General features: G+C 41.6%; 1 long non-coding RNA gene across 2 annotated transcripts in view; it reads right to left on the bottom strand.

Annotated features, from left to right (window-relative positions):
• The window catches only part of LOC147251393 (uncharacterized), a 144,861-nt gene that overhangs the window by 38,981 nt on the left and 82,585 nt on the right, over positions 1–23,295 (bottom strand). The window contains exon 3 of one of the 2 annotated variants that reach the window (XR_015119063.1): positions 22,352–22,818. The exons of the other annotated variant lie outside the window; for it this stretch is intronic. This is a non-coding gene — a long non-coding RNA (uncharacterized LOC147251393). Of the gene's footprint in view, positions 1–22,351; positions 22,819–23,295 lie in introns of those variants that run through there. 2 annotated transcript variants of the gene reach the window in all.

The raw sequence follows: 23,295 nt of genomic DNA, 5'->3' as shown, positions 1-23,295 counted from the left end.
GTTCAGTTTGACTGTTTCCACAGAGATCTGAATGCAGAAAAACTGAAGATCTCGGCTGTGCCAGCTGTCACCTCTGTGTTGTACACAGGCAGGGAGAGAAATTGCAGTCTCTCGAGTACACAGTGACATACTCACACTGGCGCGTACAAACCAAGTACACTGAACACTGGAGCACATGGGCACACAGTAACAAACACACACACACACACACACACATACACACACACCTACGCACTCTTTTTGTGTCTATATCATATTTCGCCACATGCACGTTTGCATTCAACATTAAAACAGATGCGCGTCCTCTACGCCAGTCACATCAACACCTTTCAGTGGAAACAGAATCAGAACAGTGAAATCACTCGGCCGGCTTCCATCCAAACAGCCTTGACTTTTTGGTGTCATTCTTATGCAAAGAGGCCGTTACAGATTTTATGGTATCAGGAAATTTATATAGATAGCAGGAACTGTTTGAATGAAGTTGCTGGTGTGAAACTGCCTCATCTGTGCAGCTTTAGTGGAAGTGGAGTGAAGAGGGAGATTCAGAAATTGGTGAAGAGAATTGTGCTTTCACTGAAAATGTAGCACCTCTTCACTGCTCTGTGCTGTAGAGATACTGTATTACAACACACCATGCTAGCAGCTCTATGAGCCCATAATTATGCACAGCTGCTTTGAGCTAAAACATGCTCACAATAACAAACAATACTGAGACTAGAAAGGCACTCTGCAGGGCAGATTAGTACAAAGTGTCCATTAATGAAAATGTACAGCTCCGGACCAAACTACAATGGCTTATTCTTTGGCCTGTGTGCTTCCTCTCAACCATCCTGGCAGACTTTGTGGAATCAAGGGAAGACCTCCAGGAAAAAGGTAGTTCTTCACTGTATGCAGCTGAACTTCCCTAAAACTTCTTCCTTCAACCCGACCTCTCAGAGTTCGGTAAAAACCAGCCTGGAAGTTGTTGCAAAATCCTTCTGCCCAACAAACAAATACACAAACCATGGAGAAAACAACCTGACATTAAGAGAGTGTGTGTGTACCAGGAGGATGATGGGTTACTTTTGTTTTGGTCATAAATAATTATTCAGCTGAAACTGTCTCCTGATGTTAAATGAATGAAATGATTGTTTTGAATGACTTACGAGAAATGGCATCTTACCAAAGGGGGGAAAAAATCCTACTGTTAAGAAAAATAAATTATGGTTTTCAGAACTTGATATTTACTCTTTTCAAAAACATCACTGTGTCTCTTTCCAAGCATATAATTTTGGATCCTCAGATGAGTGGGACCACATCCCCGCTGGTATTTTGCATTTGTAAGATCTCTGTGTGTTTGAAATTTTAGTCTTATGTCATTTTTATGCCCCGCTTCATACGGTTCCCATTATATCAAGCTTTTGTTGCAAATCCAACCCGACAATTTCCCCTTTTTTATTCAAAACTTTTGCTTGTCCCACAGTTCTAAGAAACAAATCATGTATGTGTGCAGAGAAGCGTGAACAACACCGTCTTTTCACTTAAACCTTAAACATACCTTTATGAAAATATCGAAGTTCATCTTACTTATCTTTTATTTCCCCTTCCCCATTATTATCCCCCGTCCATCCGCACAAACTCGTGTTTGTGAACGATGAACAAGAACAGAGTGCATTCAGGCCAGAAACATGTCATCAGTATTCATTACATCGGTGACAAGGAGAAAATTCCTCCTCAGCCCCCTTCTGTCATTCCCCCAGGCCTCCGGGAATCCACTGAAGGTTAATTTATTTAAATCCCCCCATCCACTCATCTCTATTCCATTAAACTCTACTAATAAATCTTTGGTTTGCCATGTAATCTGTTTTCTTCTGTCAAAGGCTCAAGCCTCAGCTGCATTTTTCACACATGCTTGTAAATGTGTATGCAAAGACAACATGGCAGCCGATAAGGTCGCATTAAAGTCAGTGAATGTCATGCTCCTCGCGTGCGTGTGTGTGTGTGTCTGTCTGTCTACACGTGTGTGAAACTGTGAAAAGACATCTGCTCTTTGAGTCCTGCCAGAAAGCCTGGCTCAATTATCTAAGTAGAACTCATAGGAGGAGGGGGCAATAAAGTCCAAAGGCTGAACCCTCTCAGAGCTCCATGCTGCTCTGCTGCTAAACACAATTTCCCATCTACCCCCTCTCTCTGTTGTTTTTATCATTACAATAAAGAACACGGTCACACCTCTCTGGCCGTGACAGCGGAGATGAGCCTGCGCTGCAAAACGACCTTGGTTCTACAGATAAGTGCTGTATCATTATTACAGCATGTCACTATTGCGCTGATGCTGTTGTGATAAGGGTTGTTAAAAAGCTTAGCTGTTTTTGTAATAGTGGGCGAAGTCATTTGGAGGATGTTGGATGGTTTGTCTGACTGATATCAATGTGGTTTTTGTGTTCAAGAGGTCAGCTGAAGAGAGGTTCCAGGATCACAACTGATAATGTCCAGAAAATTTAAAAAATTGAGGGGCTGTGATGTGAACAGGTATTGTCATGCTAATTATCCAGAAAGTTGAGTTACATTATGCAAAAACTACTGAACCTGTTTTCATGAAATTTGGTGGGAGGATGGGATGAGGGCCCAGGAAAAATTAGTGTTAGTTTGTGCTGGAGCAGATCCAAATAAGATAAGATAAGATCAACCTTTAATCGTCCCACAGTGGGGAAATTTACATCGTTACAGCAGCAAGAACGAGGAGAATTTAACATAAATAGTATGTGAAGATAACTATGAGGTATTGTTAATGATGAAAATGTAACTGAAAATAAGATTTTTTTTAAAGCAATTTATCATTGCAAAACAGGATGATTTTGCAGCTACTTTTATTTAACGTCTTGGTAATTAACATACAGAGAGTATATATATATATATATATATGTATATGTATATATATATTCTACCGCTTATCCTATTAAGGGCGGCTGGAGCCTATCCAAGCAGCCTTCAGGCGGGAGGCGGGGTCACCCTGGACAGGTCACCAGTCCATCACAGGGCCAACACATAGAGACAAACAACCATTCACACTCACAGTCACACCTACAGTCAATTTAGAGTATCAATCAGCCTGGTCCCCTCTTGATGTCTTTGGACTGTGGGAGGAAGCTGGAGTACCAGAGAGAACCCACGCAGGAACAGGGAGAACATGGAGACTCCACACAGAAAGACCCTGTGATGGAGCCAGGATTCGAACCTAGAATCTTCTTGTAAGGTGACAGTGCTGACCACTGCACCACTGTGCCGCCCCCAATTATAAACTGTTCATCTAAATCTCTAACATGCCTCTAAATGGGAAGATTTTGTTTTCTGGATTAGAAATCCTAAATCACATTTCTTTGACTCAGAGGCACTGACCTGTTTAAACACTGCACTGTTTTGTCTCCCAGTGTGAGAACAGAAATGAGTGTCAGGTACAACAACTGCGAATTTATTTTCATGTCACGCTAAAAGACAACCGATGCGGCACCAGAGACGCCTCACAGAGATGCAAAGAGCAACATGTCATTCTTTTATTGCCTTTTTCTCGTTCTGTTTGACAACTTTTATGACATGTTTGTTGCTGGTGACACATATGGGCAGCTACTGTGAACAAGGCAAAGTGAGAGGGATGATGTGGTATTTCCTCTCACTGTAACGGTGACCCTTTGACTGGACATGATACTCATCCCAGCAGTTGGAGTGACATCACCACTTGTATTTGTACGTGTGCGTCACAGTGAGCTGTTCTGTTTGACCTCTCAAATTTATTCAAGTGCACGAGCTGCAAAGCATCACGTGAGGTTTTTGAGGTAGGACAAATGTAAGAAAATGGCGGTGTACTCGTGTAAAACTTCCACATTTAAACAATTTTTCATGTTATATTTACTCTTTAAAAGTTAAAAAAAAAAATTGGATTTGATTGTCGTGGATGAAATTTGGATTTCCGTCTCCCTCTGATAAAAGCTGGATAGAGAACTCGTTGAAACAGAAAACAAAGCAGACAATTGTTTTAATTTGCTTCTAATTTTTGTAATTTTCCATTTGCGTTTGTGAAAATTTCTCTCTGGATTGTCTCTGAAGTTACCTCTCAGCCACAGAGCCCATGACTGCTCCTCACTTCACCCGGCTAGCAAACTGCAACCAGCACGTTCGCTCTGTCGCTCCCACCTCCATTTTTTACCATCTCCGTTCCTTTAATCCACCGTAAAGCGCAGGGAAGTTCTCCTTTTCCACTGATTTTTCTGCCCTCTCATAGGAGCGTAACAGTTATGTGTAGTGGACTCTAAATCAGAATGAATTATAAACCCTGAGATCTGACACAAGTAGGGCTTTAGTGCCAAAAGCCTTCTTTTGAAAGAGGAGACTTTCTCCTTTCAAGACATTCCAGCATGCAGTTAGTGAATAAGCCTGGGGAGAAGGATGGCCAGATGGCTGCTTGTCATCCACTATGAGTTATGAGTTTCCAGCTCAGCAAAGGGATGCTATGAAATTAAAAATTGAAGTATAAAGTTTTTTGCCTTTTTTTAGGGGGGGGGGGGGGGGTTGTTGATGGATTGACATATTTTATGCCTCAACGCTGGTGGGAGCCCTGGGCCAGATGTGTTATGTTTTTGGGATGTTGTTGGTGTAGAATGTCAGGAAAATTATCGTGGGAATTTCTTCAGATTTGGCGTAAAGGTTAATAACTCGAGGATGAACTGGAAAGATATGGTGGTATGAGGTCGACAGCAGCGTGACGTGCACACATCACGCACACACGCCATCAATTACTCCTTCAAATCCTTTAATTAACACCGAAGATGTTGATCTGCTCTGAATCCCTTTTGACCACCTGCATCAAACAAAGAGTTTTCATTTGAAGAAAAAAGTAAAGAAACAGGTCTATGGCGTCAGACAGCTGTCAAAATCGTGAGAGCGCAAATACAAACTAAACCAGCACAGGATCAGGAATTGAGGGCATAAAAAACATAACATTGAGAGGTCAAAAATAATCTTGTGGCAATTAAAGTTTTGTCTGGAGCGTGTAAATTGTGACAGAGCGCAGTTGTGAAGCGGTGGCGCTGCTCGCTCTCTCTTCTAACTTACACGCTCGCTCGCTTCAGGATGTTTTTTCGCTCTCGATAGGTTTTCCTACCAGAAATACGTCACGGGGGTGAGGCTCGACAAGACGACTGCCGATCAAAGTTCGTTGGCGGAATACGCCTGTTAATGGTCAGCTGTTTGAATCAATTTTCTTGTGTGACTCCATACCTTCCGGAGATAGTTGCTGTGTTCAGACTGTTTGCTACCAACTGTTGATCTAAACAGGACTTCACAATAACACTTAAAATAAGAATCAAATCATGGAGCTGGCTAGTTTTGGCGCCGCTGACCATTAACAAGTGTACTTCGGCGAACTTCTTCTTCTACTCCTTCTTCTTCTATGTGGTTTAATGGCTTGTTCGGAGCATGACCGCCACCTACCGCCTAAGAAAAATTGATTTAAACAGCTGACCATTAACAGGCGTATTCCGCCGACGAACTTTGATCAGCAGTCGTCTTGTCGAGCCTCAACCCCGTGACGTATTTCTAGTAGGAAAAACTATCGAGAGCGAAAAATCATCCCGAAGCGAGCGAGCGTGTAAGTTAGAAGAGAGAGCGAGCAGCGCCACCGTCTCACAACTGCGCTCTGTCACAATTTACAAGCTCCAGACAAATATTTAATTACCACAAGATTATTTTTGACCTCTCAATGCTATGTTTCTGATGCCCTCAATTCCTGATCCTGTGCTGGTTTAGTTTGTATTTGCGCTCTCACGATTTTGACAGCTGTCTGACGCCATACAGGTCTGTAAATGTGAAGCGTCTGTCTCTGACTTTATTGCACAGAATTCACGCAGAGATTTTTATCTTCAAGGAAATGTATCGGTTTGAAATGAAAAACAAAGCTACAAATGTTGATTTTTTTTTGCAAGACCATCAACGACATTCTGAACTATTTTCATAATGATAACAATAATAATTTCATTCATTCCAAGTTCTCTTCTCGCATTTGCTAACAACATCCACAACTTTCTTTTACTTTACGTCTCTGTGAAAAATTAAGCTCTGATTTTGTCTCCATGATCATCATCATCATCAGTGTTCTTAATGCTTGTTTGAACATCGGCGACACATTCAGACAACCTCTGGTCCTACATCACCCAGATTACTTCATCAAAGACTGCCCTCTTATTTTAGCCTAAATGTGTCAAATATTTGTACAGGTTTTAAATCAGGCGTTCGAGCACGATCCTCAGGCGTGACTTTGCACCTCACCTGCCATTTAGTGCAACTCAGCCTGAGTTCACGTCACAATGGAAAGAAAGACAAAGCACAATCATTTATTTTTGTTTCGTCAGATGCCCTGAATATCACAGATTATAGGCAGAATTGAAGCAGTGAGCTGTTTCGTGACCGCAAGAACAGAAGGCAAAATGAATCATTATTAAAGTAAATGTACCAAAGAGAAATAAATGGACATGTTTTACAGTGAATCAGAAGTGCTGGAGGGCAAACAGATGGTTTAAAATCTCACAGAGTAGTTGTCCACTGTCCTCAAAGATCTGATGATCAACTTACTTGGAGGTAAGACAAACTACACGGTCCTTGCCCACGGCTTAAAGCACCGCACCATTCTCATTTGTATGCAAATAGTTCTGAGTGTCTGCGTTATTTAAATAGCAAATCTACATTCAGCCATTTATGCGCCTTAAATGAGGTGTGGACGGTAACATTTGCATTCTTATCTTGACAGCGCGAAGTGCATTCTGTTCACAAATCCTCCAAATCTTAGATAGCAATGCACCAGGGTACGGCCTTTAAGGGAACTGCCGATGGCAGTTTCATTGGTTGGACTCATGCTATACATAAAACACACAAACGTCTAATCTAGAGACTAATTACAGTCCCTTTGTGCCATGCCTTTAAACGTAAGTTACCAATTTGAATGGATTGCACACGTCCTAAATGCCCCTGCAACAGCCAGTATGGATCATTTAAATAGAACCCTGCATCACTGAGTCTCTCTTTGCTCTGACAAGTGTACAGTATGAGCCCAAGGTCTGTGTTTGGGTCATAAATATGTCCTAAATGAAACACAGGTTCATGGCGTTGTTTCAAACACCTCTTTTAGAGAAGCACAGCATTTCCTCCACCATCCCCAGTTACCCCCACTTGACATTTAGCACACAGAACGGAATGAATGGCAAAAATTAAATATGCACCAAAAAAATAAAAACCTGAATCATTCGAGGTCATTAAGGATTCTCTCTCCTTTGCTTGTGCAAGAGAAGATAAAGATGGAAAACAGGTGGATTAAAAACACTGGATTACAATTGCCCCTCCCCACCACCGCACACACACACAAACTAGACAAATGGCCTTTGAATTGATAGCCATAATCACATGATGGCAAGAAGAGAATCAACCTTTCAAGAAAGGAAATGACCCAGTCACAGACACCATTACTGGGGTAAATGAGAAGGATTATCAGCCTGTTCATTGATTACAATTTAACGGCAGTGGAAAAGGCAACCAAGCCAGTCAGAGCACATTTAGCTTACATTACAAAGGAAACCTAGAACCACCCCTCAATCTCTCAAATTTGAGCTTGATTGAAATGTTAATAGCTGCCATCAAGGCCTGGTTTGACATTTCACACCTGCATAATTTGATTCTGTGGACACAGAGTGCTTAAAAAAAGTGGTATTGCAATGGTGTTTAAGCCCAAGGATATATTTAGTGTAATTTGTAGACTGGTAGGAGAAACCAGCCCAATAGTTTCACTTGAACTGACAACTGCGACATTGCAGAGGGATTAGCAGGGACCCGCCTGACACCCAGACATGTTCAACCTTCCAAATATCCTCCTGTAACCCACCTGTACAGTCTATTCCTGTGTGTTGACCCGCAGATGACAATTCACAATCCACCTCCCACACAGGTGATGTAACCTCAAGTCATCATAATAACATATTTGTCAGTCTGGAATCAGCCAGCTGCCCGAGACGTGTGTTCTCCCAAAGTTATGACAAGCAGAAGCAGTGACATTTTGGTCTTCATCCTCGAAGAAGCTGGGTACTGTGATTTAATAGGAATATTTATTTAAGAAGTACTCTGGTTACCAGAGGTGTCAAGTAACAATGTATTTTTACTTTGGTTACATAACGGAGTATTTTTTTTAACGTACTTTGTACTTTCCTGAGTATTTTTTTGGCAAAGTACTTTTTACTCTTATCCGCTACATTTTAACACATCTGTACTTTTTACTCACTACTTTTTCAAACAGGCACGTTACTTTAGTTTCAATGATTGACAACGATCCAAACAATGTAATATAATGACAATAATAATAATAATAATAATAATAATCCAACATGGAAAAAAGCCGCGGTGGCTTGTTCCTGCGCCAATCATAGGAAGCATTACTCATGGTCTCTCCTACAGTCCGGCCTGTGATTGGCTCTCGGTCAACACTGTGCGATTTCATTGGCTATAAACCCGGAAAAACAAGACTAGCCACCACACACGTGTAAGCAAAGCAGCAAGCAGCAGACGAGAGGCATTTTTCCATGACAGCGTCATGAGCGACACAGAGGAGAGTGATAATAACCACGCGGTGGTCAGCGACGTAAACTCGACACAGACGGACGAGCCAGATGAAGCCGATATTCCAGGTCCAGCTCTGTCTGATAAAAATACTTTTTACTTTTACTCATAAAGTAAATTTTAGAGCCTGTACTTTTTACTTTTACTTGAGTACTTATTTGAATGACCACTTCTACTTTTACCAAAGTCGTTTGTTTTTTTTTGCACAAGTAACTTACTTTTGACACCCCTGCTGGTTCTTCAGAAGAGGTGAGAAACACAAACCCGAAGTCATTCATATTATGTCAGTCATCATCTCACAACAACAATCATCCACAGAAACTGTTTTGAGACTGGGTGAACCACCAGATCAACACACTGACTGAAGCTTTCTGAAGAGGAGTGAAAACAACTTTACCACGGGAAGAAAAGCCAGTAATGCTTTGCTTGTTTCAAAGGTGAACGACAGAAGCATCTGTTCAAACCTCCTCGGGAGCCGTGGCTACTTTCGTGACCTTGAACGATAGGTTTTCTGCTCTTTTAGGGGTTAGCAAGACCTGGAGAGGACCTGAACTCTGAAAAGATGGTCCTCACTAAACCAGCGGGCTTGTTAGTCTTGTACTATGTATGCATATTGCTGTATCTTAATTCAATACAAAGAAAATCTCAGGATTGTGAGTCAGTCAGTCGGTTGTTGTTAAAGTGTAAACCAGTTCCAGCCAGAATGCCCAGTTCCTCCTTGACCCACCCGTCCCGTCAATGGAGGCCTGATGGTTTTGTGTAATCCTTGTGACACAAAAACAAGCAATAATTAGTATAGTGGAGGTAATTACTGTGTGTATCACCACAATTGATCCCTACTTTTACCAGATAAACTCACTTTTTTACTGGATTTTCAGTGACATTCTCTGTCATTTAAAAAAAATGGTGGAATTTTTACACGGGATTAGAAGGGATTAGTATTTAATGTTTTTGTCATTAAAACTAAATATACATGAATATGTTAATTAGAAAATTGTCGCCTTTTTCCTCTCGATCGTCAAACTACTTCAACTGAAGAATATGAGCAGAGGAGTCTTAATTATTATTCTTGGGATTACTTGACACCTGTTTCTCTCTTTAGCCAAACAGTGTTGGTCTATAAACCAGAGTTTAAGCAGCTTATAAAATAATCAGGGACAAAAACCTATCAAAAGGATCCTAAAATGCATAGATGGGCATACGTGTATGTACGAAATCTAAAATAGCTTCCTGCTCAATCTCTACAGAAGGAGGAGTTATGGTTGTAGTGGATGCTAATTAATTTAGCAGGGATGAATGGATGCCATTTTATGACCATTACAACCATAAGCTGCCTGTCTTTCATAAGACAAAACCAGGTATAGAGAGGAGAAAACAGAGGGGACAGGTCGCACTCTGAAATGAACCCACAGAGCTCAAATGCGTTTCAACACTTTGCAAATTCCCATGAAGCCTCGGTACCCAATACCTGGTTTTCACACCCCGACATCGACAACAACACCCTGCTTCAACAGACTGCAGCGGCCATTAGCACGTCCCTTCTCCACTTTTATATTAATGGCATTCCACGCTTACACAGTTATGTTTTGAAGCTGAGCTTAAACGGCAGCCTCTGCACCAAGAAAAATAGCAAAAGCAACAATACTGTGACCTAATGAAAAATAGAATCTCTGACGCTTGGTGTATGATCCAGTCTCTTTTCCCAATGCACAGACAGGATTCAGACAGGGCTGAAATACTTATTTCAGATGTTGGAGGTAGATAGGTAAAGGGCATTTGCTTCAGGGAACCTAATTCCAACAGGCCACAGAATGGAAATTACAGAGAAGTGAAGGTTTGGTCAAAAGACGAGAGGAGATAAAAGTGTATGGCTTGACAGAGAGAAAAATCAACAATCCTCTTTGGGACTAAATATTGGACTGATTTCAATAAGTCCACATCTTTTAAAAATCCGAAACATGGAAAAGCCAGTGTTTCAAAATACAGATCATCCATTAGTGACGCTGACATCATGGGGTGGGTTGATCCCTCCCAAAATAACAATACTAAATCGCCTTTATGAAGATTGATTGTTCGTGTGTACGCTCAATACTAGTTTCAGTTGCCCTCTAATACACATTTCACCAAAATGAAAGAAGTTTTTTTTCTACAAACAAGGTTCATTTATGGTGGAAAAATCTTTTAAATCATGAATTAAAAAAAAAATCAGTTGGTGGTCATGATTTTTTTTTTTCAAATGTATCCACGATGCATCAACCTGATAAATCTTGATATGCTGCTCTCTCCTACATCCTTTGAAAGACTGGCGCTGGCAATGGTATCAGGATACCGGCCCTGTGTTTACCTGTTTGAAGATCAACATCAGACTTTGCAGTGTCCCACACCCCACCGTTGCCGACTAGTTTGCAGACTTCAACGGTCATCTTCCAGTATTTCATATAGTTTATAATTTTAATCTTTTCCTCCATCTTGCAGGCCCACATTTCAAGTTGTTTAACGGAGCGAGGACCGAAAACCTCGGTTCAAACATGAAGCTCTCCCTAAAATGAACTGCTACATGTGCACCATGGAAGGTTTTGATGCGACAGCCCTTTTAAAAGAGCTTCAGTTAGAACCAACACTCTGAAGATGCTGATGTTTTCTCGCTAGCTGCAGCTCTGTGAGTTAGACTGCTTTTACACAGAGGCTCATTTTGTTCCACAAGTATGAATATGATCTCGTTTAAGTAAGAGCAAATAGACACCACACAGTTCACATGGCAGTACAGTTACAGTAGGAGTCGATCTCCCCTCCGGGTTTTATTTTCATCTTATTTGTACAAGTTTAGTCACAAAAGTTGAGTTGTCTTTGTACATGTGCCCCAAAGTGTGTTAACAATGCCACCTAATCACGGATTTGGAAACAAAAGGGGAAAAAATCCAACAAATGAAATGAAGACACCAAGTAAAATGATTCACAACATGGGCAAAAGAACAAGGGTGTCCACCAGTTTAAATATTAATTGAAATGAAATGAAACACTCCACTTCGAAACAAAGGAGAGCTGCCTGCACACATGGCGAAGAGCCATATGAATCATGTCCATGGTGACGCAAGAGAGGGGTGTGAAGTTTATTGTACTCTAAGTGAGTAAAATCAGGGAATGATGTTTCACTTGTCTAAATGTCAAAGTCCTCAGATGTGTTTGCTCATCACTGGACTAAAAAAGAGGAAAACAACAACATCCTGTTGTTTCAGCTCCTCGGAGGCAGTCATAGTACATTGACCTGGTTTTCTCTGAAACTGTTCATTTGAGTAACCACAGTGGGGAAAAAAAGAGCTTTGGCCCTTGAGGCTGTCGTAAGCAAAGAATAGAAGTGGAGCAGCTGGCATCAAACCCCTGCTTCTTGATCTCGTGGTGGCACTGCAGCAGGAAAGCCAGATAATTAACAGTGACAAAAAGCCATCTAAATAAGAATACAGCACAGAGGCTTGTCACCCTTGAGCCCACTTGCCTTCGAGACTCTTCAACTCTCCATCCACGTTCCTCATTTGATTAGCCAGCCAAATCAAGCCAATGCTACAGGCGCCACAGTGCAAGGTCCTCTGACCAGCACCAGCACATTTAAAATGAATGAAACAGAGGCAAATGTCTCAGCCAATTAAAGAAAGAATTGATGAGATGTTGCTGCAAGGCACCGGCTACAACAAAACAACATAAAAGCGGATTAAGTGTCAGACTCTGTATTTGTGACAGTCAGCTGAAGATCTGACGGGATCCTGACTTGGCAAAGCCCATAAACATCCAGCTGCTCAGACCCCAGGAGCCCCTTACTTCACTGTGGCTCATCATTTTTTGCTTTTTGCTGATATTCCTGATGGTTCAAGGAGCAGATTGGTCTCATTTCACCCGGTCTTTATGTCTGCAGAAAGCCAGAAGCTACTCTTAATGAATAGATGGGGGTTTTCAGAAGCAAATTTCTAAGGCCACCTGTGTTGGATAACTCACTACAACAATTTATGCCTGTAAAAACAAACCTGGAATTAAAAAAAAATGAAATTAATTCAAATTAATCCTAATGGTATGTCGATGTCACAGATTTACACACATCTGACCTTCCAAAGTCAGAGTACTGCGAAATGCGCAGTGAGCAACACAGTAGGGAGCGCGCGAGGGAAACACAGGATGATGTCTTTTTAAAACATATCATCTAAGTCAGCGATGCATGTAGAACGATTGGCTTAAAGGGCCTTGACAATCTGAGCTCATAGTCAATGTAACTCATTCCATTACCTCCCCAAATCAGGTACAGTAACATCGTAGAGAGAGAGAGAGGGGGGAGAGAGAGGGGGGGAGTGTGAGAGAGAGAGAGAGAGAGAGAGAGAGAGAGAGAGAGAGAGAGAGAGAGAGAGAGAGAGAGAGAGAGAGAGAGAGGACTCTTTCCAACGTACTGGAAAATGATGCAGCCAAAATACTTAAAGCCAAGATAACTTTCCTATCTTTCCTGCTGGTGCAAAAATGCAATTTTCAAAACGCAAATTATTAATTAGAATATGACAGACAGGAGCAGCAATGACAACATTCCAAAAATTAGACAAAAGGAAAATTAAACATCCAAATGACCTATGCTTGCATTTGAATCTCTTTTATTGTAGGTTTTTCAGTTATAAAATGATTGGTAATTGTTATTCATTAAATCCTCAAGTAATTTAATGGAGGTATTTTATTCATCTTTTTCCCCCAAAACAACAATTGCTTTTGTGTTTTTTCCAATTTAATTGGACTCAGACTCTAACCTTGATATGAGAGTGGCTCTTTTTTTTTTTTTTTTGCCATCATTAATTTCAACCTTCAGGTCTTTATCTTGGGCGGCACGATGGTGCAGTGGTCACCACTGTCACCTCACAGCAAGAAGGTTCTGGTTCGAACCCCGGCTCAGGCATGGGGTCTTTCTGTGTGGACTCTCCATGTTCTCCCTGTTCCTGTGTGGGTTCTCTCTGGTACTCCAGCTTCCTCCCACAGTCCAAAGACGTCAAGAGGGGACGAGGCTGATTGATACTCTAAATTGACCGTAGGTGTGACTGTGAGTGTGAATGGTTGTCTGTCTCTATGTGTTGGTCCTGTGATGGACTGGCGACCTGTCCAGGTTGAACCCCGCCTCTCGCGAGAAGACTTCTGGGATAGGCTCCAGCCCCCCTCTTCCCCCAACCCTTAACAGGATGAGCAGTAGAAAATGGATGGAGGTCTTCATCTTAAAACAGATTTTAGACTGTGAGGGTAGCATCTGGATTGTGCTGGTGATCTGCTTTGACTTATTTTCTACACTAATTTGTAGTCGGTACATCTCACAAGGACTGATATTGCATTTGAGTATGAATGACTTAAATTTGTAAATACATAATCAATACAAGTTGTAAACCCATCTCTCTATCTGCGCACTCACTGGTTTATTTGCAAGTTGCATGCATCAATTATTGTTTTCTCCCTGACTGCACAGTTGACGTTTGAATCGACCAAAATATACATCTAATTATTAAAATTGCATACTTTATCGAACATTTGACACAGTTTATATCGATCTAATTTAACTTTGCATTTGGCAACTCATCCTACAAGTCGAGGTTTAAAAAGGTAGAGAGCAAAGTGCTTCAATGAAGGCATGAAATCATACATTACTGCCTGGATTTTGAATTTTTACTTCCGTACCACCTTCTGGTCCTCGGCGTCAGGTGATTGACTCGCATCTCGTTTTACTGTCCTTTTTATTTTGAAATTGTTTCAGATGAAAAGTTATCAATTTATGTGGGTTATTTCACATAGGGTGCAAAACATGGTGACTCTAAACTTTGTGTACACAGCTGTCACTGGTGATAAGGCAATAATGGTGTAGGGACTGGACGGATGGTTCATATCATTTCTGACAAATTGAAGTGTCCCTTGTTCGGTTTACTGGGTGGCTCATGGGTGCAGCAGGAAGAGCTCCCACCAGTCCAGGGTGTAACCTGCCTCTCACCCAGTGTCAGCAGGGATGGACTCCAGCTCTCTGAAATGGTGTGGATAATGAATGAATGGATAATGAATGAATGAATAACCATAAAGTGATAATAAGACAGTGACAAGTGTGACTTGCTCGGAACAGTTAGCCTCCTATTGTTTCCCGGCGAGCGACTCCACTGGAGAAACACGTGTAAAATAATCTCCGTCTGTGAGCTATCTTGGTAGTGACCACTGATGCACACAAGAGGGATTCTCCTCCTCTACACAGACTTTCCAAGATGATTAAATAAAGGGAATGAATGAAATAAATGGACAGGGAGCTCACCTAACATCCAGCACAACCATCTGCCTACTATGCATGATTAATGCACCTGTAATATACACTGGCTTAGAAGCTGCATGCCCCGTAAAATATCTACCCCTCTGTGTCATTCTGCTATATTTAAATGACCAAATGTGGGCGATCTCCAGTTTCTCAGATGTGTTTAGGGCTAATGTAAGACTGCCTCTGCGTCGGGCAGGTCATCGCTTTACAGGCCTTAACCAGACAGTCGCTCCGTAGGGGGATTTGAACAGGAAATGCCCCCACAGGAGCACGTCTGCCCTGGGCACATCTCTGCTGCAGGCTACTCTCTGACTGGAGGAATCAATGATGTTTCTAGCTAGTCTTTCTGCAAACACACAGCAAATGAATGAAGAGCGATTATGAAAGGATGTACAAGAATATACTCAGGAAAACGTTACAATAGTGCAGCTAATTCCGATACAATTTTGTTCCATAATTACTCTTTAGCCTTTCACCCGCAGAGTCACGTCCTGCATGATGTTGATCATTATTACTCTCAAGGACCTTATGATCATCTACAAGACGCCGCTAACTGATGCCACCGCCCGCAATGACTGATAACCATGGTTATAGCTTGCCCTTGCACACATCCTCATTAAGAAACTACAGGATAAGTTGGATAAACAAGCTGAATCCATTCCATTAATGGCTGTGAGCTCCGTTGCCACACCACCATTAATTATCTGGTTTTACAGAGAGATTAGATGAGAGAAAACAACATGGCAGAATAAGCCGCCTAGAGGTCTACTAACTTTTTTTAATTAGATAGGTTTTCTTCATGAAGCTCTCAACACCATCAAGCTCCTTCAATTGTCTAATCCTGTATTATATTGTTAAATTCTCTAAACATGTCCAGACCCAACAAATGTATTAGGTTAGGAAGTCAACACATGGGATTATGCAATATGTCAAGCTAACACTGTACTGAGAAAAGCCCTGAAACTAAAAGATTAAATCTGTCCTCTGCAGTAACTCAAGAGCTTGAACTTGAAATCAAGATCAACGAAGAGCCATCAGTTCTCCAGAGAAAACAAAAAACATGTCTGATCACTCAGAGCCCAGAAGTTATAGTTACAAAGGTACTTTTAGTCTTGAATATTTGCAAACTTCAACACAGGACAGGCCCATAGTTAATGTACAGATGATACGACCAGAGATCAGCAAAGCTTCTCATAAAGAGCATGTTGTGTAAAGCGGAAATGTTCCGGCCTGTGAAAACGTCATAAATCTTCTGTAGGTTTAGATACCAAAATGGAATGAATCAAAAATATAAACGAGTTATTCATAGTGCTCAGATTGCTGAGATTTATTCCCCAAATTTACACCGTATTTTACAGCATAAACACTAAGGCAGGCCAAATGTGCAAGATGAAGCCTAGTAAACACCAGAGAGGTTTGTGGACCAAACCAGAAACTGAATCTTGGCTTTTGAATCAGTAGAGTAAATTATCAAGTAAGCAAGTCATCTAAATTTAGTCGACTAAATAATCTGGCATGTTTATTTCATATTCCCTCATTAGTGAAGTGATAGGATGCTATTTTACACGATCCTGTGTGAACGGGCAGCATGAGCTATCACTGCTTCATCTGGCCAGTTTACAGTCCAGTGTTTCAGGTTGGGGTTCTATTACGGGGGAGGAGCTCCGCTTAACACTTTCAACTGAACCAGTTCAAACCAGGCCGCATTGATTTGCACTTGCATCTATTTGTCCCGCAGTTACACTGTATCAAATAATGTTCTGATATGTGGCATAAACATTAGCAGGGAGATTATTGTTCTGTCCATCAGCACACTGATGCTTCTAGAAAACTCTGACAAACATAGTCGGCTATCATTCCAATCAGGACTGGTTTAGCACCAGTTCCATTTATCCAGAATAGATCCAGTTCTACCATTGCTGATCCATTCATTTGCTTAAAATGGTTCCACGTGACCTTTTCATGAATACATCAATATACCTTAATGAGAATTTACATGAACAGTGTATATAGGTTGATTTTCTCACTGAATAGATTAATGACTAAAAAGTGCACACTATAGTGGTAATAACATGTTATTGGAACATATATCTATATATATGTCATATCGTGGGGAACAAATTCTCCATAATATTACATTCTAATGTACTAACTTTGTTTAAATCAAATCTTACACAACTCTGTGTGCATGTGTGTGTGGAATGAGATGATGATTTGATCACTAAAATATAATTGCACAGATTATCATCATCAATTCTCAATATTTATCGATAATTAAACTGTCAGCCGCTCTGTTAGCTCTGGTAACCTGATGTCTGCTCGCTGATCATGGAACTGTTTTTCCCTGGGTGGCCAAAATAAATCACAAACAGCAATTTTCTTAAGAAGTTATTTTAAATAATGTTCATTGGAGAAACAAACATAAAAATTGGAATGGTTGAAAGTAATTGGGATTTTTCTTCGAAGGCCAGCGGAGGAAAATCTACAGCTCCGTGTATAATATAAGGGTTACAACTGCCTTTAAAGCTCTGTGCCACAGAATTCAAGCGTGGTGGGTATAGTTTCCCCGGTATAACGCTGTGCTGTAACACTGAAGCTGTGAACAGAATTCTCAAAGTCATATCTTCTTTCCTCACAGCACCAAAGAAGGTAATGCCGGTGCAACGCGTTGCATCAATCACTGTCGGAAATTCTGTGAAATAATTTCAGTACTTTTAATAAGCAGTAGTGTATGTCTTTCATTATTGATACCTACAATCAATGTCGGCTACCCGCTATTTGTTAGAAGCCGTCTTTCAAGCTAAAGTGGGCAAATGACCTGGAAACTCTGCAGCATTTATTATATCAGTGATGTGATAAATCATTGTGGTTCTGCTGGTCTCTAAATGCCGCCGCTCTGGAGACTGCCTCCTTATTAAGTACCGGTTCAATACTTCCCTCCTTTGGAACTCTGCCGTTTTCTGGTTTCAATTTTTAAATGCAAAGATTATACAGAAATTGGGTTCAGCAATATGCTATTAAATTGATAAAGTACTGAAATGCACAAGCAGGATTAAATATGTCTATATGGGATGTATAATGTTACATATTGAAATACCTACATCAATTAGGTGCACATGATGTTGTGCAAAAACAGCAATGACTCACCTCTTCCATCACATTTCCCTGCATCTGAGCAGACATGCTCAATTATCCAATATTAAATTAATACACACAAGTCACCCAAAAGGCTAATCGGTTATGCAATACGAATATTGGACCCATTCAACAAACTTTACTCATCCATCCACTGCGCCATAAGAGGGAAATCCAGGCGCTCTGAGGTCCTAACAGTTATCGACGCCATCCCTGACTGAGAGTTGATGGGCAGCGTGCGAGCGTAAAGCATGGGGTACACCACCAGGTACTCTAAACCTGCTATCCCTCTGCCAACATCTCTCCCTCCTTTTCTTCCTCACTGAACAATTTTCAAAAAGCTCAGCGTTTTCCTCCACACGTTTTCAGGTTCAGGTCAGTGTATTTGGGAGTGAAAACTGAGCAAGTTGAATGAAACGAGCATGAATATTGATGCGCTATTGGCAGTAACAGGGGTTTCAAACCAGTGTTGAAAGTTTGGAATAACACTTTGTGGTTACCGGTCAGCAGCACGGTGGTGCAGTGGTCAGCACTGTGGCCTCACAGCAAGGAGGTTCTGGGTTCGAGCCCCAGCTCGGGCACGAGATCTCTCTGTGTGGAGTCTCCATGTTCTCCCTGTCTCTGCATGGGTTCTCTCTGGTACTCTGGCTTCCTCACACAGTCCAAAGACATCAAGAGGGGACGAGGTTGATTGATATTCTAAATTGACCGTAGGTGTGACTGTGAGTGTGAAGCTCTGGGTAATGACTGAAAGAACAAGATCGAGAATAAAAGCAGCCAAAATGAGTTTCCTCTGCAGGGTGGCTGGGCTCTCCCTTAGAGATAGGGGGAGAAGCTCAGTCACTCATGAGGGACTCAGAGTAGAACCGCTGCTCCTCCACGTCAAGAGGAGTCAGTTGAGGTGGTTAGGGCATCTGGTGAGGATGCCCCCAGGGAGGTTTTCCAGGCATGTGCAACCGGGAGGAGGCCTTGGAGCCGACCCAGGAAGCTGGCCTGGGAACAGATATCCCAGAAAGAGCTGGTGGAAATGGCTGGGGAGCGGGTGGTCTGGGTTTCCTTACTTACTACCCACGTTTTGGTTTGCCATGACTGCATACACAGAACTACTGTGACATCACCTCTCTGATCACTACCAACTAATGACTTTGGATTTTTGTCCTCTGCTATGCTTAAACCAGAAGCATTTGGATGAGAAGGTGGAGATTCACTAAGATTGCCGTGATTACAGCTTGTCAATCACATGGTAACCACACCCTGAAGCTGCACTAAAGAAAATGTCAACCAGCAGATGAGACTGCTGAAACTTTGAAGCCATGAATCAAGCGAGGAGGGCCATTTTCTCATGTGCCCCCTGATCAAGGTAGAAATATTGTGCCGTTATTAATCCGGCAGCAGAAATAATCACAGCAATGCACTTTAGTGACACAGCGTAATGTATTGTGGCGTCACACTGAAGACTGACACTGTTGGGGGCCTCTACTGAACTTGGGCATGCTTTTTTAAGATCAAGCAGTGGGCACCTTTGCATCGGCTTCATTTGCTACTGTGTAGTACAGCACAGTCATGGTGGGGTCGTTTTTCCATGGCGGTATATTTGACTCTCTGTGTAAAAGTAGCTATAGACTGGCATACGTGATTTTCATCTTCTCAAAACCAGAGAACACAGCCACTTATTCAGCATGGTGTTGGTTTTGAAGTCTGTTCACTGTAGTGAGAGGAACAGTTGTGCAGAGCGTGCATTGTAAGGTGGAGTTCTATGCTTGTAACTGTGGGTGCAACTCAGTAAAAGTTGTATTATATTTCCCAGATGAATATTTGTTGCTGTACCTTAAATATTTGGATGCTCTAAAGCAAACTCCATGTAGCGTGTCGTGCAGCGCTGAGAATAAATTTTACTAATGAGCGCTTTGATGGGAATGTAAGGGACAGCATTACATGGTCAAGCTGAATTGAGGTTTTTTTAAAGATAGAGGGAAAAAATGTCAACAGCAAAAATTCCATTTATTTATGTAGCATCTGTCTTTGATTAAAAAATATTAATCTAGCTATGTATGTATATATATATATATATACACACACACACATATATACACATACATATATATACACATACATACATATATATATATACACATATACATATATATACACATCATAATAAGCATCACTGAATTCAAACCATCCTCAGTGCTAAAAGAAATAAGCACACAGTGATTCACATGGATGAAGGGATTGTTTGACTCAGTATGGAGGCAAAAACCTTTGTTTGGAGTGTGGATCTTTCTGCAGGGAGCAATTTGGTTGCCGTTTCTATCCTGCTTCATTTGCAACCAGACGTTCCCGCGCACACCTACAGTGACATCAGCCCCTCCATATCAGAAAACGCCAACAGCGGATATCATTCATGACCCCATCAGTAACAAAACTCCTCCGCTCACATTCTGTTCCGTCTTTAATAAATCAGCCCAGTGACACACACATATTCTAGTGGCCTTCAGAAAGCAAATTTCTCATTCAGTCATTGACCAAATCTGGCGCACCCCAAGCTGTGCTGGCAACTGCAGGGGAGGTTACACAAATAGTGTTGATTTATTGGCATGATATACTGGACATAGCAAAATAAAATATGTTCCATGGGACATAAGCCATTTATCTTGGACCTGTCATAAAGCAATCTTCACTGCAAGGACAGGCAGATATTGAAAAGGGGAAAAACACAGAAGTAAGTTGACTTGGGAAACAAAGAAGCGCCCTCAAGTGCTCTCTCCCTACACGAATATCTCCAGCTGAAATGATATCTTCTCAGCGATTCCCGCCACCGAGTCATCTGATGTTGGTCATGAAATGAGGGCCAGACTGACCTGCTGGCATGTGGTCTCAGGCCCTGTTCACATATCAATATAAGACCTAAGAAGGAACAACAGGAAGGAACACAGTCAACATGCAATGAGATGCTGTAACTCAGGTGGTTTGGCCCACATGCAGCTTTACTCTTTTAGCAGAGTTAATACAAATGTTTCCTTCCTGGGCGTTATTGAAGGAATGCTTCATCAACATGGTAATTAGCCCATGAATGACATATCAATTTAATTACATGGTAGTGAAAAGCCCATAGAGTGCATAAAACATCTTGGGCAGTGCCAGTAACACAGTAGGTATTTCGATATTTTCAGTTTTATCAGGCAAAGTGAGTGTCATGACAGCTGAGCCTGGATACTTGTTCTGCCAGGAGCTGAGCAACAGTCAGTTTTAGCACCAATGCAGCATATGGACTCTCAACAGGGACCCTATAAAACAGACTGGCTGGTATTGCCCTCTGTACCTACAGAAAACAATTAATCCTGATTTTTTCTTCCCCACATCGGTGAATCTTGTTTGGACCACTGTCAGCTAAACAGAGAAACGAAGGAAACACCAAAAAAAGGATGAAATTGTGGGGGAAACGCTACTCATCACATTTGGGGTTGTTCTCCCTCCACCCAGGAGGTGCAGTGGCAGGATTACTCTGGAAGCAAGAAAAGACTTCTCCCTCTGCTATAATAAAGAGCAGCGATGGAGTCAGACAGGGGTGATCCAGTACAGTGCCAGGCCATATGCTCGGACCTCTCCATTCAGTTTGGCTAGCATCAGGTTTTATAAAGTACAGAAACTGCGTGGATGCTGCTCATCTTCCCAGCTGGGGCCTTGTCAATGACAAGAGCTTGTTGTTATAATGAAATGAAAAGAGGGACAAATTAATGCAGTTTTAAATGCACTTTAATTTAAGTGGATTTGGAGCAACTCATCAGAAATTAGTTAGCCTGGTCTTCATTTCACACAATGAGTCAAAGGTTTAATTAGCTTCTTTCCAGTCACTGTGGCAGGGCTTACAGCTTTAGGTTGAGTGGTACAACAATGACTCATTGCTTACCAGTGTGTTTTTGCTCAGTCGAACCTCTCAAAAAGTGAGAAATGAATGCTGGTGCTCCCCTGGTGGTTGCTTCTGTGCCAGGTCCTCACTACATACAAACTACCGCTGACAAACAGCCCAACAGTGCATGAAATATTAGCCATAAAGCCCAATGCCATCATAAACCTGAAGCTGTCAGCGGATTTGTGAATCCAATTAGCCTCCTCTCTAGCGGTGTGTTCAGTGCCATGACATGAGTCAGCTGCTGGTGGCATCTGTCAACAAATAGTCTCAAATAACAACATGCACAAGGGACAAAGACACAAACACTGACTTTACAATTTTATCTTTGGGGTACAGCCTAACAAAGGCAGGGAACACAGAAACTTTGACAGAAGTACATTTTTAAAGGCATCAAACAGCATATGTGAGCACATTTAAGATAAACCTTCATTCATCGCTCAGTGGGGAAATTGGAAACTTTTCTGTACTCGCAACTGTTTTCCATTATTATACTCATTTCTCAAAATTTACATTTTGATGTACTCATAATAAAATCCCACACAATCACATCAGAACACTTCAACATCTTCCTGCATTCAGACACTGAAATACAGATTGTTTGCAGAGAGTTTGGCAGGTGACAGTATGCTAAAATCAGCAGCACAGAAAATGGAGAGATGAGCATTTCCTGACAGCTCTGTGGGGGTGCAAACTGAAAGTACACAACAGTTGGCGTCCATTGACATCCGGGAGAGAGAGAGACAGTCTGCTGACAGGGAGATTAGCTCCACCAGAGCTGCAGCACAGTGGGAGCTGTCCACTGCAGCTGTGATGCTCCCGAGAGGGTCAAGGACTCCAAGGTCTTTAACAGAAACAGTGAAAATTAAGGTGAAAACTTTATACTTCACTTCTTTGCACGCATTCTTAGGTACTGTCTATTCCATGGTCCAAATCAGCCGCAGTGATTATATAAATGTTTCTCAGGAATGCCAGTCTGAAAACCAACAGTTGTGCCTTTGTACAGACTTGAGTTTTATAGACATCTAAATGCTGGTAAATAAATCAGGTTTCTGATGTATTTTGATGTACAGGTTGAAGCATCACCTTAGCAAAGGTTGACAGGAACATTTAAAAAAGCCAACATATTTCTATAAAACCAACCCTACCGAAGGTGATAATTCGCAGGTCCTCAAAGCCTCCGTTTTTCCCACTGTTTAACAACTCTTCTTCTGCTTGGTTTGTCAAAGCGACAGTAATGCATACAGTTACATGTACGGCCATGACATTGCCTATTTCATTCGCTCCAAACTTGGCTATCATTTTCTTTTTTGTGAAAAAT

This window comes from Aulostomus chinensis, chromosome 13 (assembly GCF_037954235.1).
Source record: "Aulostomus chinensis isolate RoL2024-O1b breed Wild chromosome 13, RoL_Achi_v1.0, whole genome shotgun sequence".
Classification (NCBI taxonomy): domain Eukaryota; kingdom Metazoa; phylum Chordata; class Actinopteri; order Syngnathiformes; family Aulostomidae; genus Aulostomus; species Aulostomus chinensis.
This window is presented reverse-complemented; position numbering and strand designations above follow the sequence as displayed.